Genomic DNA, 17,370 nt, shown 5'->3' on the forward strand with positions numbered 1-17,370 from the left:
AGAAAGGAACGTGAAATACCTTACACGGCTTTTAAGCAGCTGTGCTCTTGATCTATGTTACATTCATAAACATTTACGTTTAATCCAAATTAAAACCCTCAGCTTTCAGCGTGGAAGCAATCTCCGTTCGCTGCCATACAAACCGGACTGCGCAAGTAACTTCATATAGATACAATAAGGAAAATCGGACTACTTAGGTAAGGGCCTTCAAATTGCTCTTAGTCTTTGCAGGTAACTGTGTAAAGACATTAAGATTATTGGAAGCAGACAAGAGATGGAAAATTGGCAAACGTCTTCGTCGGGAATCGAACCACGGACCTCTGGAAATCCGACCTAGCGTGCAGAACCACTACACCACGAAGGCACGCTAGGAAGGCGGGAGAAATACCTTATATATTCCCCCTTTTAAAGAGCGACTGGGGTTAAGAGGACCCAATCGCCAAATTCTGGGTGTGGAGAGTCATTATCCACAACCCTTTTAGTTCGGGCGCCACTTTATCACTTTATTTAGGTATTTTTTTGTAGCCGGCAAGATGAAAAATTAGCAACCGCCTTCGCCGGGAATCGAACCACGGACATCTGGAATATCGGCACAGCGTGCAGAACTATTACACCACGAAGGCACGCTAAGAAGGCGGGAGAAATACCTTATAACTGTAGGTAAGTTTTAAGAAAACTTATTTGTACTACAATTTAAGATTAAAAACACATATAGGTATCTTTTAGAGTAAAACCAGAACCATTTCTTTATTTATAATTATTATTCGCCAAATTACAAAAAAAAGTAACAGAAAAATAGCTGTTTAAAATTACTTTAGAAAGAAATTCACATTTTGTCTATTACATATTTCTTTTCTGGTATTACATAAGGTATATCAAATTTAATTTCTTATTAAAATGTTCAGAAAATGGTCACATGTATTTAGCTAAAAATACAAAGAAGGATACAAAGAAGGACTCGCCAAGGTTATAATGTCGAGAAAAACAAATGTCAAAGAAAGTTAAGCTCTTAATTAGTTCCTTTTTAAGTATACTTATAATCAAAGTTAATAAATATGTAAAAGAGTAATCCAGAGAAAAATGATAAAAGAGATAATATCGAGAAACAATTGTCAGTGAAATTTAAACCTTTAATTCGCTCCTACTTAAGTGTACTTAAAAAGATCAAAGTTAATAAATATAAGAAAATACATGACGAAACATGAGGGGAAACTTATAATACGTATTTTTAGAGATGTGTTTGATGGCTGGGACTTTCATGACATAATAGCTTAATAAAATGTACACTTCAGCAGGAAATAAGAACTAAAGATTACCGTTTTTCGTAAAAAAGTTGGAAGTTACTTTAAAATAAAACCATTGCCAGAAGTTTAGTTCAAATTTGTGATTTCACCTTTATGAAGACATTGTGTATTCTAACGCTTATGGTTTCTTTTTGGTGAATGAAACGATTTTTCAGAGTATCTAAATATTGAGAAATTTTAAGACGTGTATGTTTCTCGCACTGTAAGACGTCAAGTTTTGAATGACGTAGTCCTTCATTCGAATATTGGCCATCTGGAGGAATTTGTTTTGTTATTTATTTTATATTTCGTAACACTTTAACGAATTTTTAATTAACAAACTCAACGATATCAGAGAGTGCAATGGCAACGCTGTACGAAGAAAAAAAAAAAAAAAACATTTTGATCTCCAACGCTCAAGACTCTCTATCGGAAATTCTAAAGATATGTTGTTTTAAAATATTTAAAAAAAAGCCCCTTTGGGCGTAATATAAAATCTGAAAGCGTTGAGAGTTTTTTTTAGTTTTATCTTAACGATTAGTGTTTTAGTTAACCTTTATTTAATTCTTAAAATAGTTTTTTAAACATATCACACTCTTCTAAATTAGCATAAGAAGGAGAAGTTAGAATTAGAGATCACTCAAGCTAGTAGTAATAAATGGTGGATTCTTATTATTAGGTAGTAGATTGGGATTATTCAATTATGGTAAAGCACAGGAGGGCTATCTGCCTAATGGGAGGGGTGCCTTCGTGGAGGACTTTCTAAGGGAAACTGGCTCGTATACACGTTACACATGGGGAAAACAACGAAAACGCCCATGCAGCCAGCGCGTTCGTGGGATTCGAACCTCGGACCGAACTACCAGTGTTCAGCGTCTTTACCGCTCGGCCGCTGGTGGACGCTATTAGGTCGTAGAAGATTTTGATGCTATGTAAACTACTGTAGTAATTACAATTTAGTATAACTACATAAAGGAGCTTGAAATTTTCGTTAAATGGGATTAGAAAAATTCCGTAAGTGACAATAGGATCTTATTGAGATCTGTTAAATACTAAATCAGTTTATTCAGTTTAATTTCAAGTTATTTACAAATACCTTATTACCTTATTATTAACAAGTATCATATAAATTATTACAAATACCTTATTATTTACCTTATTACAAAGTACCTTATTACAAATACCTTATTATTTACAAGTAGCTTATAAAACAAGGGCAATTTGAAGCCTTGATGATTATAATGGTTATTGTCTTATAAATAAATGTATTATCCACTCGAAATTTACAGGATTTTTTAGTATGGCCAATAGCAGAAATTTAAATTTGCAATTATTCTTTGAGAAAAACTTTTTCGGTGTGTTCATCATTTTTATTTATCTTTTATTTATCTTCTCAGTATAAAAATAAGTTGCGTATTATAGTATAAATAAATTAATGAAATTTAACGCAATTTTAAGTAATATTTTATGATGTACAAATATTTAGTACAATATTTTTAGTAATTTTAGCATGTATATTGGGAAACATCTCTACATAAATTTCTGTTTTTAAATTTTTCAATTGGTAACCCAGTTTTTAATTTAACATTTTGAGCTTCTTTTGCTTATAGCATTTTGTCCTCGAAAAGAAGTGAAGAAACTTTAATAGCTTTAAAATTTGAAATGTTTTTCTTCTTTGCTGTAGAGACCTTTCGATTTTTCAAAAAAGATGTGTTGAAAATCAACTGCGCCCTTCTTGAGATTCAAATCACTAATCTTCCCATTGCCAGCTGGACATATTACCAATTATACCTCGACAGCACGCCCGAGGAAGTAGACAACAGGAATGAGATGTGTCGTGTGGAGGAAGAAATCTTCTCCTTCTGCATAATGGTCAAAGATGGGAGGGTTGATGAGGCAATAGTATTTACATATACCATGTTGAGATACATGGATATACACTGAAGTGACAAAAGTCACGGGATACCTCCTAATATTTTGTCGGTGCTCCTTTTGCCCGGCGAAGTGCAGCAACTCGACGTGGCATGGACTCAACAAGTCGTTGGAAGTCCCCTGCAGGAATATTGAGCCATGCTGCCTCTATAGAAGTTCATAATTGTGAAAGTGTTGACGGTGCAGGGTTTTGGGCACGAACTGACCTCTCGATGATGTCCCATAAATGTTCGATGGGATTCATGTCGGGCGATCTAGGTGGCCAGATCATTCGCATTGTCTAGAATGTTCTTCTAACCAATCGCGAACAGTTGCGGCCCAGTGACATGGCGCATTGTCTTCCATAAAAATCCCATCGTTGTTTGAGTACGTGAAGTCCATGAATGGCTATAAGTGATCTCCAAGTAGCTGAAGGTATCCATTTCCAGTCAATGATCCGTTCAGTTGCACCAGAGGACCGAGTCCATGCCATGTAAAAACAGCCCAGACCATTATGGAACCACCACCAGCTTGAACAGTGCCTTGTTGACAACTTGGGTCCATGGCTTTGTGGGGTCTGTACCACACTCGAACCCTACCATCAGCTCTTACCAACTGAAATCGTGACTCATCTGACTAATCCACGGTTTTCCATTCGTTTAGGGACCAACCGATATGTTCACGAGCCCAGGAGAGTCGCTGCACGCGATGTCGTGCTGTCAGTAAAGGCACTCGAGTCGGTCTTCTGCTGGCATAGCCCAAGGAAGACAAATTTCGCCGCACTGTCCTATCGAACACGTCCCTCGTACGTCCCGCATTGATTTCTGCGGTTATTTGACGCAGTGTTGCTTGTCTGTGAACATTGACAACTCTACGCAGACGTCGCTGGTCTCGGTCGTTAAGTGCAGGTGGTCGGCCACTACGCTGTCCATGGTGGGATGTTATGCCTGAAATTAGATACTCTCGGCACACTCTTGACACTGTGGATCTCGGAATGTTGAATTCCCTAAAGATATCCGAAATGCAATGATCCATGCGTCTAGCTCCAACTACCATTCCGCATTCAAAGTCTGTTAATTCTCGTCGTGCGGCCATAATCACGTCAAAGCCTCTTCACATGAATAACTTGAACACAAATGAAAGCCCTGCCAAAGCACTTCGCATTTATACATTTTCTACGCGATACTACTACCATCTGTATATTTACATATTGCTATCCCATGACTTTTGTCACTTCAGTGTACAAGCAAATATATTGAGATCCTGTACTATCACAAGTGAACAGCAAATCATAAATTAAAATTTTACTGCAGAAATCATGCAATGAGCAATTTTTTGAAAGCGCGCAGTATGCTAGAAATTAGGGAAATCTTTTTGTCAGAGAAAAATTGTCAATGACTACATACAAATATCACAGAATACATACATATATCTGAATAATAATTTAATTTTCCCCAGATAAAGAGCTCTTGAAGGCGGAGATGATACTCAGTGAACTAAGGTGGCGAAGAGCTGTAGTTCGCCACCACATTTTGGTTCGAGCGCCACTGTGGAGATCATTAAGTTTTCAGAATCAGGAAACTTTAAAATTCAAGTGTACACTCACCAGAACTCGCACCATACATTCTCCAGTTTCTAGCCGGACGTACTAATTATTTAATCATTTACACCATGAGAGCATGCATGGTGAAGTGTGATAATTTTTTATAAAATTTAAATTATTTTATTCAGCGATGTGGGTTTCCTTTCATGAGCTGCCATTAGATAATTTAGTCAAATTTATTTGAATGAGAAGTGAATATTTGCACTGTGTTTTCATTTAAAAAAATTATTCGCATTTTTACGTTTGTAAGGTACATTTTAACTTTATAAACCGTTATTTTATGTTAACTCCCTTCCTATTAAACTTTTCTTTTCAAAACGATTTTTTTCCTGCCAGAATGCAAATTTCCAGGGCACGCGATAGTTAAATTAGGTAGAAAAAAGGAAATTGTTTAAGGAAGTTCAGAGCATTTTCTGCCTGCTTGAAGGCCACGTTGCTAACTTGATTCTCTAGCGATTAGAATTCTGCGGCATTGAATTACTCTTGCCATAGGCTTGTTAATGCAAACTTCGGTCAGAGTTAACTTGCGCGTTAGTTAAACTGTGATGCCGTTAGGATAGATTTAAATTTCACTAATTTTAAGTTTTATCCATTATCTTTGATTTTAAGCCAAAAGTGTTGGCTTCTGTAAGGACGAGTTGGTGCCTACTATTTAATTCTATCTGAGGTAATAATAGTGTTCTTTACACCCTTCCCTTATCCTCTGTTTCACTTACAAGGCTTAGCGATAATTCGCGTATCGTCTTGGATCACCAAACTCTATAAGTTGAATTTTTTAATGGGAATCTCTTTTTTCAAGTGTTAAACTATAAATTAAAGTATTCACACAGAAATATTTTTCAGTAAGCTTTTGCTATAAGTATAAGAATTTTGCTAAATATAAGAATTCAAAATTATTTTTACATTCTGTCAGTTCACCGTGCAGATTTAAGTAGTGGTATTAATCTAAATTGGGACCAAATAAATACGGTTTGCTTATAATAATATAATATATTTATCATTTAAAAAAATTACCTCCCTTATTTACGCATGCGGAAATGCGGTAAAGGCATATTTGTCTTAAAACTGAGAGATTATTCACTTTAACAACTTTAAGCCTTCTCATAGTATTTTCACTAAAAGATTAAGAGGATCTGAAAGTAAAGGGAGGAAAAAAACTAAGACGTTATATCATCTCTTCTTCGAAACATTTTTCTATTCTTTCGGATAAGAATGATTCAGAAGCTTCGATAAATAAATCTAACTATTAAAATCTGTCTCTGTTTTGTTCCAATGACAAATCCTCTTTCCTAAACAACTCACTGAGCATAAACACATCTTCTTGTTACCCTTAGGAAGCTTTCAATCATTTGCTTAGGCAAATCGCACGAGATTAGTCCGTAAGATAAGAGGGATGGGTTCAGTAAGGTATGCGTGCGTGTAGTCCGAAGGAAAAGGAAGAAAGGGGAGGAGGACGGACTCAAGAAAATGTCGCTACCCAATTAGATACGAGCTACCTCCTGGGTATTCCTAGTCCCATTCCTCTCAAGACTTTCCATTTAAATTCTTAGTCAAAATCCGATTGCAAAAGAGATTACTGAAACCAATTTCGTATCGCAGGATGCAATCACCAAAGCCAAGGACGTGAGGGGAGGGATCTAGTAAAGATCGGGAGGGCAGGCGCTCCTAAGGCATGTATGGGATGAGTAACCAGGAGGACAGAAGTTTGGAGTGTAACTCCAGAAGAAGAAGACGAGGCATTAGTACCTAGGTGTGTCATCCCACACACAAAAGTTTACCGAAGTTCGTGTTTTTTTAAAAGCTCTCTGATTCTTTCTTCGAAAGATTAGAGTTTTAAATCTTCCAAAAGGAGGAGGGAAAAAATAATAACATTCCACCCACATTGCCTCTTTTGTTTTATCTTCCCCTTCAACGTTCCTGTTGCTATAATTAAGTGAACATCCAGTTCTTGGAAAAGAGTTTTATTTATTTATTTAGTTTCTCCTTCCAGTAATGCTTCGTTCTTAAGTTATGTATGAGCTCAAGATGGAGTGCAGCTTAGTGATGAATTTAGGAATGAAAATGTCGACGGCAGCAGCCTGATTAAAGGAAAACAACTAAGGACGGGGATTCTGGAAGGAGATTTGGGAAGACGACAACCGGGTGTCTCCTCTCCCTCCCTCCTTCAGCCCTTTTTTTCTTTTCAAAAATAAACGGATAGTACTCGAGAAAGTAGTCTGGGATTATCAGCAAGGATAAAAACTTTCTTTTTTGGTGCACTACTTCAGGATAGAGCTTAGAGATTTGGGAAATTTTTGCGCTTACACTTCTAGTAAACATGTTATAAAGTTCCCCTAAAATAAATATTCGAATTATTAAATCAATCTTCTGAGAATGATTGCTCAATGCGTAAAATATTTAACAATAAAAATGTATGCATGCATTATTTATACATTATTTCCATGTCGGAGTTATAATTACAGGTAATATTGTACTAAATACTTACAGACACTGCAGCAAAGTTACAGATATTCGTATAGTACTTAAAAGTTTTTTTTTATATTGTTGCGTGCGTACGGGTTCGTAATAGATTTAATACACGAGTCCGATAATAGGTTAATAAAGTTTATTTTTATCAAAAGAAATATTTAAGAACTCTAGAATTTACCACAGAAATATTCGTACAAGTGTTCACAGTATCACACAGTACAAACAATAGTTACACTTAAAAATAATAAGAACGTTAAACACAACGTAATGCAAAGCGCATCTTAAGAGAAAGCTAATCCTATCTCACGCTGAACTCGCAACAATAACAACAGCTGCTAACTAAACAACCGATGCTCTCTTTTCGGCCTTAAATAATTTTCAGCTGACCGTGCGACATATTTCTAGTACTTTATGCTGCTCGAAATTATTGGAAAGCAATAAGAGTATGGAATTATAGCTGCAGCTAACATAGTGGTCAGTTATATTTATTCAGTTTCAGTACAAATTACCGAGATAACTATTTACTCGGTATTGTGCCCCTGGCATGTTAAATGACGTGCACCTGTATTTTTACTTTTCTAGCATAGCTTTCTCTTAAAAATTGTCTCGAGCTATATTACACGGAAAAATACAACAATTTTAATTAAAATTCTACTAAAATTATCTACCTAAATACAAAATTCGTATGTTAGAAAACGTTAGAAATGTCTTCAGAACATTTTCCTGTCTTTTCCGAGCGTTAATTTATGCAACACTACTCTACCACGTCACTGCTTCACGTAACTGCGTTACATTGTTCTACCACTTCCAAGTATTACCACGACAACAAATACTGTATTCACTTCTGCTAGTGACTGAAATCTACAGGTCACCGATGACCAGTGGCATTGACAGTAATCAGTGAAGACAAATTTCGCACTGAAGTGAAGTTCTCCAGTTTAATTTAATTTGAAGAAGTTACCTAAATTTGCCAACAGACGCACATTCGTAACAGCGGGTTTACCCCCAGTTTACCAATAAGTCCTTGGTGTTCGATTTGAAGGTCACGAGTGACCAAAGGCTTCTTCGGGCACCAATTATCTTTGCTTTATTTTTAAATTTTATGGAATTTACTATGCTCTGCTCATTACTGGTAACCTAGGGATTGATCTCCATGACGATTAACATGTAGGTTACTTATGACCTTAAGTCTTGACCAATTCTTCGAAATATTTTTAATTTCGAAATTTATCCAAATTTTCAACACCAAAACCTGACTATCAAGTCCCTGGTGACCAATGCCTTCTCAGTCACTTCGGTTTAATTTTATTTTGATAATCTATCTAAATAACATTTAGCCTGTAAGGATCCTAAGTTTTACTAACGTTTATTTTATTTTAAATCTTTACTATCACATCTTATTTTCTACTTCCAGCCAGAATTAAAAGCTTATTTGCAAATTGTCTTACTAACGCCAAGCACTTAAGTTGTGGCTTTTTGCCAAGCAAGAGAAAGGAAGGAGTTATAGGAAGCAAGCCACTTGCCACTGTAGTTTTACGAGTTTTCACTCGGTTGCTGGTTGCCTTTAAAGCCAGAGGTTTATCCCTCTTGATATTGGCAGACGTATCGTAGTTTTAGCAGCTCGGCGTACTACATACGTACCTTTCTTTAAATAAAGGCCAATCTTGGTGCTAGGCATTTGTATACTAATTCAAAGTTAGTTTTAGTTAGAGTTTTAGTTAGTAGTTTTTATATTCTTACGTTCAGACCACGAGTGGTTGGTCTCTGTATCCTTTAGTTCGGGAATACCTGTAAAGATATAAAATAAAGGGTTTCGTGTACCCTTCCTGCTTGTCTTGTCTATTTTACACCTTCCTGAACATAGCTTGAGTAAGTTCCCTGTTCTTATTCAGGACAATTCATGTTTCCAAAGCAAGTCAAAAGAAATACTAGTCCTGATAAGCCTACACGGCATCTAGTCATCATAGTGTTTAGACGACAAGTTAATTTACGCGATGAGACATTTAGCCGACAGCATGTTTAGCTGACTGTATTAGACAAAACCCTGCGATATAGTTAGACAAAATCCTGCGATACATTTAGACAAAACCCTGCGATACAGCTAGACAAAACTCTGCGATACAGTTAGACAAAATCCTGCGGTAATGTTTTAATGAAATTTATACATGTTTATCTGATGACTTTTTAATCTTTCTGTCGATTACAAAAGTTTTTGGATTCTCCATAAGCTAAACTTTGAAGTTATTTTCTCACCTATAAGCAACATTCTCTGTTCGATTCTTAAAGATCCCATCTCTGATTTTAATTCTTGCTGAATTTCAGCATGTCATATCAGTGTGGTTAGATTGTAGAGTCATTAGGTTAATTGGAAGGAGAAAAGATGAAAAATATGCAACCGCCTTCGCCGGGAATCGAACCATGGACCTCTGGAATACCGGCCCGGCGTGCTACCGTTACACTACGAAGGCACGCTAGGGAAGTGGGAGAAATACCTTATAAGATATTTATTTGCAAAACTGTAAGAGCGTTGGAATTTCTCATCAAAGAACATGACTTCTTCAGATATTAAACTGGATTTTTTTTTAAAATTCTTTCACAATATTTTCTTCTTCTTTAGTTAACGACATTAATTTTCCAATCTAACTATTTCCAAAACTTACAAAATTCTAATATTTTAGCTTTTTAACGTTTCATTGCCGTTTTCCGTGACAGATCACGTTACATCCGTTTCTGCTTCGCTCCAGCCATTTCGTTTCATATAAAGTCGTTTCGCTTCCCACTGATGATATTTTCTCCCCCCCCCCATCTTGCAAAAAGTAGAGCTATGTCTGAGTGCTCTCAAAATTGATTTCAAAATCTTCGCCAAACTAAAGTTGCTTTTTGTAATGTAATACTTATATATAAACCTTCTCGTTGTATACTCTGGAAAAGGAGTTAGTCGTATAAATATGGACAAGTTTCACTAAAACATTGCCTCATGCATTGCAAACACTGCCTCTATTTAAGTATGCGCGTTGTCAGACAAATAGGTTGTTTACTAAATACCGTATCGATGAAACGGCCTGCGGGTTAAGTGTCGGCTAAATGTACTCTCAGCTACATGTTCTATCGGTTAAACGTCCGTGTTCCCTAAACATCCTGTCGGTTAAGTGTTTCGTTGGCTAAAAAGTTGTCAGCTAAGTGTCGAAGAGCAACTTAAGTTTTATAATTTTAAATATATACGAATTATAATATACCTATCCAATAATTTGCATAAATATATTATAAGGCATTTCTCCAGCCTTCTTAGTGTAGTAGTCTGCACGCTGGGCAGAGGTCCGTGGTTCGATTCCCGGCTAGGGCTTTGTTCATTTTTCAATTTTCCTGCTTCAAAAATACGCTAATGTCTCTACAGTGGCGCCCAAACTAAAAGGGTGGTGGATGATGATTCTCCACACCCAGGATTTGGCGATTAGTTCTCCTAAAACCCCATACGCCATTTAAAACGGAAGTATATAAGGTATTTCGCCCGCTTTCTTAGCATGCCTTCGTAGTGCAGTGGTCTGCACGCTGGGCGCGTATTCCAGAGGTCCGTGGTTAGATTCCCGGCAAGGGCATTGCTCATTTTTGACATCTTTTGCTTCAAAAATACCTTAATGTCTCTACAATATGCAGAATAATTTTTTTTAGTCGAAGGTGTTTTTAAATCCATATGCATACGGTATATCTGGTTATTTTTATATATGTTAAAAAACAGAAATGAAACAACATTGCGTTCAAAGATTTTTCTACTATTAAGCACTGAAAAGAATGATTTCGCTCAAAAAAAACTTTTAAGCTAATAAAGTAAAGATGGTGTGAGAATGGGCAAGGATGTCAAACTCGCGGCCCACAACAAATATTTTTGAGGCCCGGCCAATATATCGGCAAATAATAATATATAATAATAAAATAACATATCGACGAAGTAAAAAATGAAATGTTTACTGCTAAGTAATTAACGATAATTTATTCAGTGTTGTTAGATTACTCACAGCGAGCTGACACACACACTACTGAAATTACAAATGCGTGTGAGTAGGTTGCGTTCAGCTACCTTCGGCTTTTGGGGGGACACGTGCACTCAGAACTTGTACGCATCCCCCGATAGCCGAATGTGGCCGAACTCATGGTCTCAGTATTCCAATCATAGTTTTGTTGGTTATCTTGCTCCAAGATTCTCAAACAATTCTAGGATTTGAAAGAAGAAATATGTCAGTTTTTAAAAACGAAAAATCAAGACATAAGTTTGTTTTACGATCCAATATGGATACAAGATTTATCTTTCTTGGTTGATATAACCAAACACTTTACCGATTTAAATTTATCGTTACAAGGAAAAGATCATATCATTACGAACATGTTTGACATAATTAAAGCATTCAAATGTCAACTAGTTCTTTGGGGAAAACAACTTAAAAATGAAGATTTGACGCACTTCCCGACGTGCAGCATGAACAAATCAAGTTTAGATGATACTTATTCGTATCAAAAATACGCAGAAAAAATTGCAAATTTAACAACTGAATTTGAAACGAGGTTTAATGATTTTAGTTCCCTCGAAGACAAACTTTTTTTGTTTTATTCGATTTTCTCAATAAGTATTGACTCAGTACCCAGCCATATGCAAATGGAGGTGATCGAGATTCAATGCAACTCAAATTTGAAAGCAAAATTCATTGAAGTGGGCGTGCCTGAATTTTACGAATATTTACCAGCCAGGTTTGAAAATACTCGAAAATTCGCATATGAAATTATTTCCATGTTTGGTAGCACTTATCGGTGCGAGCAGTTATTTTCAGTCATGAAAGGTAATAAGTCTCCTATTAGAAACCGTATTAATGATGCTCACCTTGGGTCAGCGTTGAAAGTTATCACTGCAAACAAAATTTCTCCCGAAATAGGAAAGATAATAGCAGAGAAGAGATGTCAAGTATCAGGACGTAAACATTAAATTTTTCTGGTTCTTTTCTATATAAATATATATATATATATATGTTTATTATTGTTTTATTCGAAATAAATCTACGTTTCTATGAATATTGATTTTTTTTTTTTTTTTTTGAACGGCGAGAGCTAGTTCTGTACCTTTTAGAAGCTTACGGAATTATATGAAACTTCGCTGTAGTTCGATGCACTTCTAAGCTTGGATTCATCAATTAGATTTGACAATTTGTTTTGTTTTGCTTTAAATTTATGTCTTCAAATTCAATTAATATGTTTTCATTTATTTATTTATTTGTTGTGTAAAATCATTAGGTTTTGTGAAGCAGAAAAAATGTGCCATGCCTTCGGCGGGATTCGAAACTGGATTTCTTGAATACGCGCCGAGTGTGCTACAGTTACACCAGTAAGGCATGCTGGAAAGATAGAGAAAATACCTTATATGCACCCCCTTCTAAAGAGCGACAGGGGATTAAGGAACTAAATCCTCAAATCCTGGTGGTGACGATATATTGTCATAACATTTTAGTTAGGGCGCCACTGTAGAGCCATTAGGTTATTTTGAAGCAGAAGACTTGAAAAATAAGCAGTACCCTCGCCGCGGGACTCGAACCTGGACCTCTCGAACAAGCACCGAGTGTGCTACCATTACAACACGATGGCATGCTGGAAGGAGGGTGAAAACACTTTATATACTGCTCCTTTTAAAGGGCGACAGGGGATGAGGGGACCCAGTCGTCAAATCCACCTTTTAGTTCGACACCACTATAGAGTTATTAGGTTATTTAAGCAGGAGACGTGTAAATTGAGCAATGTCCTCCTCGGTACTTGAACCCGGACTCTCAAATACACGCCGAGTGTGCTACTGTTACACCACGAAGGTATGCTGGTAGGAGGGACAAAATACCTAATAGTATTTTAAAGTATATCCATGAATGCGTTTCTAAAAATGATTACTTTTAATATTCCTTATGGGTTAGGAAATTTGAGTTTAATTAACTAGTTGTCTTCAAACTAATGCTTAAAAGTATCCTTTTGATTATTACAATGAATTTAAATGCATTGCATTATAAGATAACATGAATCACTCATTCATTATTCCTCAAACAGCACTAAATTACAAAGTAAGGACAGATATTAATTATGCAGTTAAAATCTTGTAAAACGGTTTTGAATGAATAAAAAAAAAAGAGAAAATAACGATATTTTCGTAAGATTACAATGACTTCTGAAGAAAATCTACTATCATCACTGTGAATTCCAAATATTGCCTAAATCTGTGCATTTAATTTTTTCTGAAACTTAGGCTTTCTATTAAAATCACGAAATTGAATTTTCTTTGATATTTTTTAAAAATAAAATATGTATTTTTTTTGCATTTATTACTAAATCTGAGTTTATTACTGATTTATTTTCAAGGAAAAAGTCGCTTAAGTTTGCATATTTTATACCTATTTGAAGTTTTAGAATAAATTTATTGTATTTATAATTAATGCTGCAGTAAGAATTCTTTTAAAATACATTAATACAATTGGCATTTACATAATGTTTATGCAGGAAAAATTTAATCTTGGTATATGGATGTGTTATTCACACACACACAAAAAAAAAAAAGTCTATTAATCTTATAATATACACTCTTTCCTTTAATGTAAATTTCAATAGTTGACAGCAGTCAGACATAAAACGCGCTTAGGATGAACTCTTGCAAAGTACTGACTTTTACGCCTTCTAGATTTTAGTTTTCATTTTTTTAAATGGTATAATTTTTCACATCATTTCTTTTTTTTCTGATATAATTATGTCTCTAACGAAGCATTAACTACGAAACATAGACAATTATTTAAACTTAGAAGTCATTTGAAATAAAGTAATAATAAAGTATAAGCCTTTGTTTATATAAAACCTTGTAAATATGCTTGTATTTTGTTTATACTAAACCTTGTAAATTATAAAGTAAATATTTTGTAGTTTATACTGTTCAAACAAATATCAGCATATGAAGTAAAATTTTCAAGAATTGCCGGACTTCACGAAAATTCTCCTTGGCGGTATTAACCGGTATTCATTCGCATTAAATATAATATTAGTTATTAGATTATTTGAAATGGCAACAAATAATAGAACAGACGAAGGTCTTATAAAGCAACATGCGAATGATGAAGATAAAAGACCCATTATAAGAAAGATCTAATGCAGGTGATAGAAGATTCACGATTTTTATATGGCGAGATGAAGAAGAAGAAACTTACTATTAATGATGAATTTCTAAAAAAAAGAATTTCTGATGAATTAGTTGCGAGCAAAAATGCAGAAAATTCTAATTGGTTGTGAAAGTCTCCAGAACTAACAGTTATGAAACAATATATTCTCCTTAAGAATCTGTTTCGTGGGCCTTTCTCCATTCGACATTATTTATGCCGTTTTAAGTATAAAATGATGGCAACGTTCCGGAGCTTTGAGAAAATGGCCGTAGCGCGTACATTTCGGCAAAGCTGATAAAACCTCCCCCCCCCGCTCTCACCTCACTTACCAGGTAAACTTCGAACACTCCGGCGGGTAATCCCACCTGAAAGCAAGAAAGATATGATCTCGAACTCACTCTGCGTATCTCTGGAAACTTTCACCGCCAGGAGACCTTAAGAGCGAAATCCGGAAGACACTTCCAACTCTCTCGCCTCCTGGATCCAGAACTTTTGTAATAAGCACCCCGAAAAGCGGGCTTTAATGGGCTCTTCTGTTGCAGACACAGCATTATTACGTAACGTAAGCTCCGGTAACTCCACTTGCACCCCCCCCCAAATATTCCTTATATATGTATGGTTGCAGGGAAAGGAACAGTCAACGCCAGCTGACAACCTAATTTATATTTAATGGAGATTTACTTTAAGATTAAAAGACTGTTCACCAGTACAGTTGGCAAAGCTCTGGCAGTGCTGGCTGGACTGAGCGCTATCTTTTGGAGGCTCTCAAGAAGAATATTGATTTGTTAATAATAGAGGGGACTTAGAGCAGAAAAGTCTGACGCGCTAAAAGAAAATGGGGTTAAAATTTTGCGAGAGATAAAATGTTCCGAGCCTGGGTAAAGGAATCCTCGGAGATAATTTATTGGAGAAACTTCCTCGCCCCCACAGTTTTCCTCCCACTCTTCTCCTGAGATTTAACCTTATTTTTCAGGGCAGGGGATTTAAAAAGAGATAAAAAAATTGCTAATTACTTTTTTTCTACGTCGAAGTAAAAAGAATTTTTTTTTAAAAAATTGGCTGTATCATTTTATTTGGTTGTTGTTTTTTTTTAAAGGATTTCGGGTCTTTAAGATGAGCTAGCGGAATCCCCGAAATTAAGAGTGAAACTCGAATGCAATAAATTATATACCGAAGCCCATAGAAGGAAAAAATTTGCGCAACTTTAATAAATAAATCTAGCTATTTAATAGAGGGCATTTGGGTTACGACAAATGTCTAACAGTGGAAAAAATTATTTCTTCTTCTAAGCAAAATTCACCTCTGTTGCCAAATTTAGTAAATGGCTTTAATAAAAAGTAAATAATAAATTCAATTCCGCGTTTCAGTTGGTACCATAAGTCAAAGAAGCCTGAATAAAAGTTTTATAGGTTGATGGTATTAGTACCAATATTAAGCATGCTAATAAAACATAATGCTAATAAAATATATATATTTCATCTGCGTATTATAAATAGAACAGTCGAGTTATTATAAGAACTTAATATTGTGTATAATTGAATTACTATTGCTCTGTATGAAGAAGAATAAAAACGAACAGTTTTAATATTCACTATTGTATAGAATAATCCATATGATAAAACTTGAAAATATTGATCCAATGCAAAATAAAAAGTGCAAACGTAAGTTGAATTAAGACGCATTGTTTAAAAGAACATTTATTGCTACGTTAGCTTAGAATACCTAATAATTAATACAAATCGTAAATGTTTGATTTCAAAAAACATCTGTAAAATTTTGTACATCCCATAACATATCAGAAATAGTACTAGAAATTAAAAAAAAATTGAAAGCTTTCAGATTATATAATTACGCCCAAAGGGTCGTTTCTTTCTTTTACATATACGTACTTGTTTCGAGAGCAGTTGAGCTAATACCTCTTTAGGATAAAAATGTTTAAAAACAGCATATCTTTAGAATTTCTGATTGACAGTCTCGCGCGCTGGAGGTAGAGATATTTTATGACGCAAAATGCCGCTTAGAGACTAATAGCCCTTGTCGGCTAACGTCACTTTGAGCTAATAATAAATCAAAAATTAAGTCAAACACATAGGTATCTAATTCTACAGTTCCTATTACGTAACCCTCGACCATTGAAATAGACTATTTGTCATTCAAAAATGCAGTCTACATCCCTCAAAAATATACATTTCACCTTAAAACTATACTCCTTTCGCTTTATTTTAACAGAATTATATTAATGTCTGCATAAATACTCACACTGCCACGCCCATTATGTAAATCGCATATACCTGAGACAGGAAATGAAATACAGAAAGAACCTTCCTTTGGAAATTTCCTTATTTACGAAATCACGGGATTTCATTGTCATCAAAATTCCTAATATTTTCTTTTACTAAGAGTCCTCCTTTTTGTTTCTCCGTCAAATATTTTCTTGCTTGTTTAATCTGTTCGTTCCATAAATAGCCATACAAGAAGTTAAATACAAAAGCTCTTAAAAAGAAGCGGAAGTAGAATTTTTTTGTTAAAGCAAGATTAGTCTTTATCTTGACTTACTGCTAAGCACCGGTAGCTTAATAGCTTAAGAACATATCTGTGAGTTTGTTAACGGAATTAAATGCCACAGTAGAAGTATATAAGTTTTCGAGACATTATCTATTTTGTTAAACATACATACACACACACAGATTAGTAATGCATCGAGAGTAATTCGTATTAAGGTATTTGAGAATTCGTATTAAGGTATTTGAGCCCACTTAATAATCAAGACGAGTTTAAGAGATTTTTGAAGATTTTTACTTCCTTGTACGTAGCAAAGGAAGTATTGTAATCGCGAAAAATTTCGGGTATCATGTTTGAACGAAAATATCCGTTTTGACCGCTCTCGAATCCATTTGAACGATGTTTTGCGTGACATTTTCATGTACAGACAGAATAA

Source organism: Stegodyphus dumicola, chromosome 7, assembly GCF_044657685.1.
Source record: "Stegodyphus dumicola isolate Sdum_Otavi_A_Nest chromosome 7, ASM4465768v1".
Taxonomy (NCBI): Eukaryota; Metazoa; Arthropoda; class Arachnida; order Araneae; family Eresidae; genus Stegodyphus; species Stegodyphus dumicola.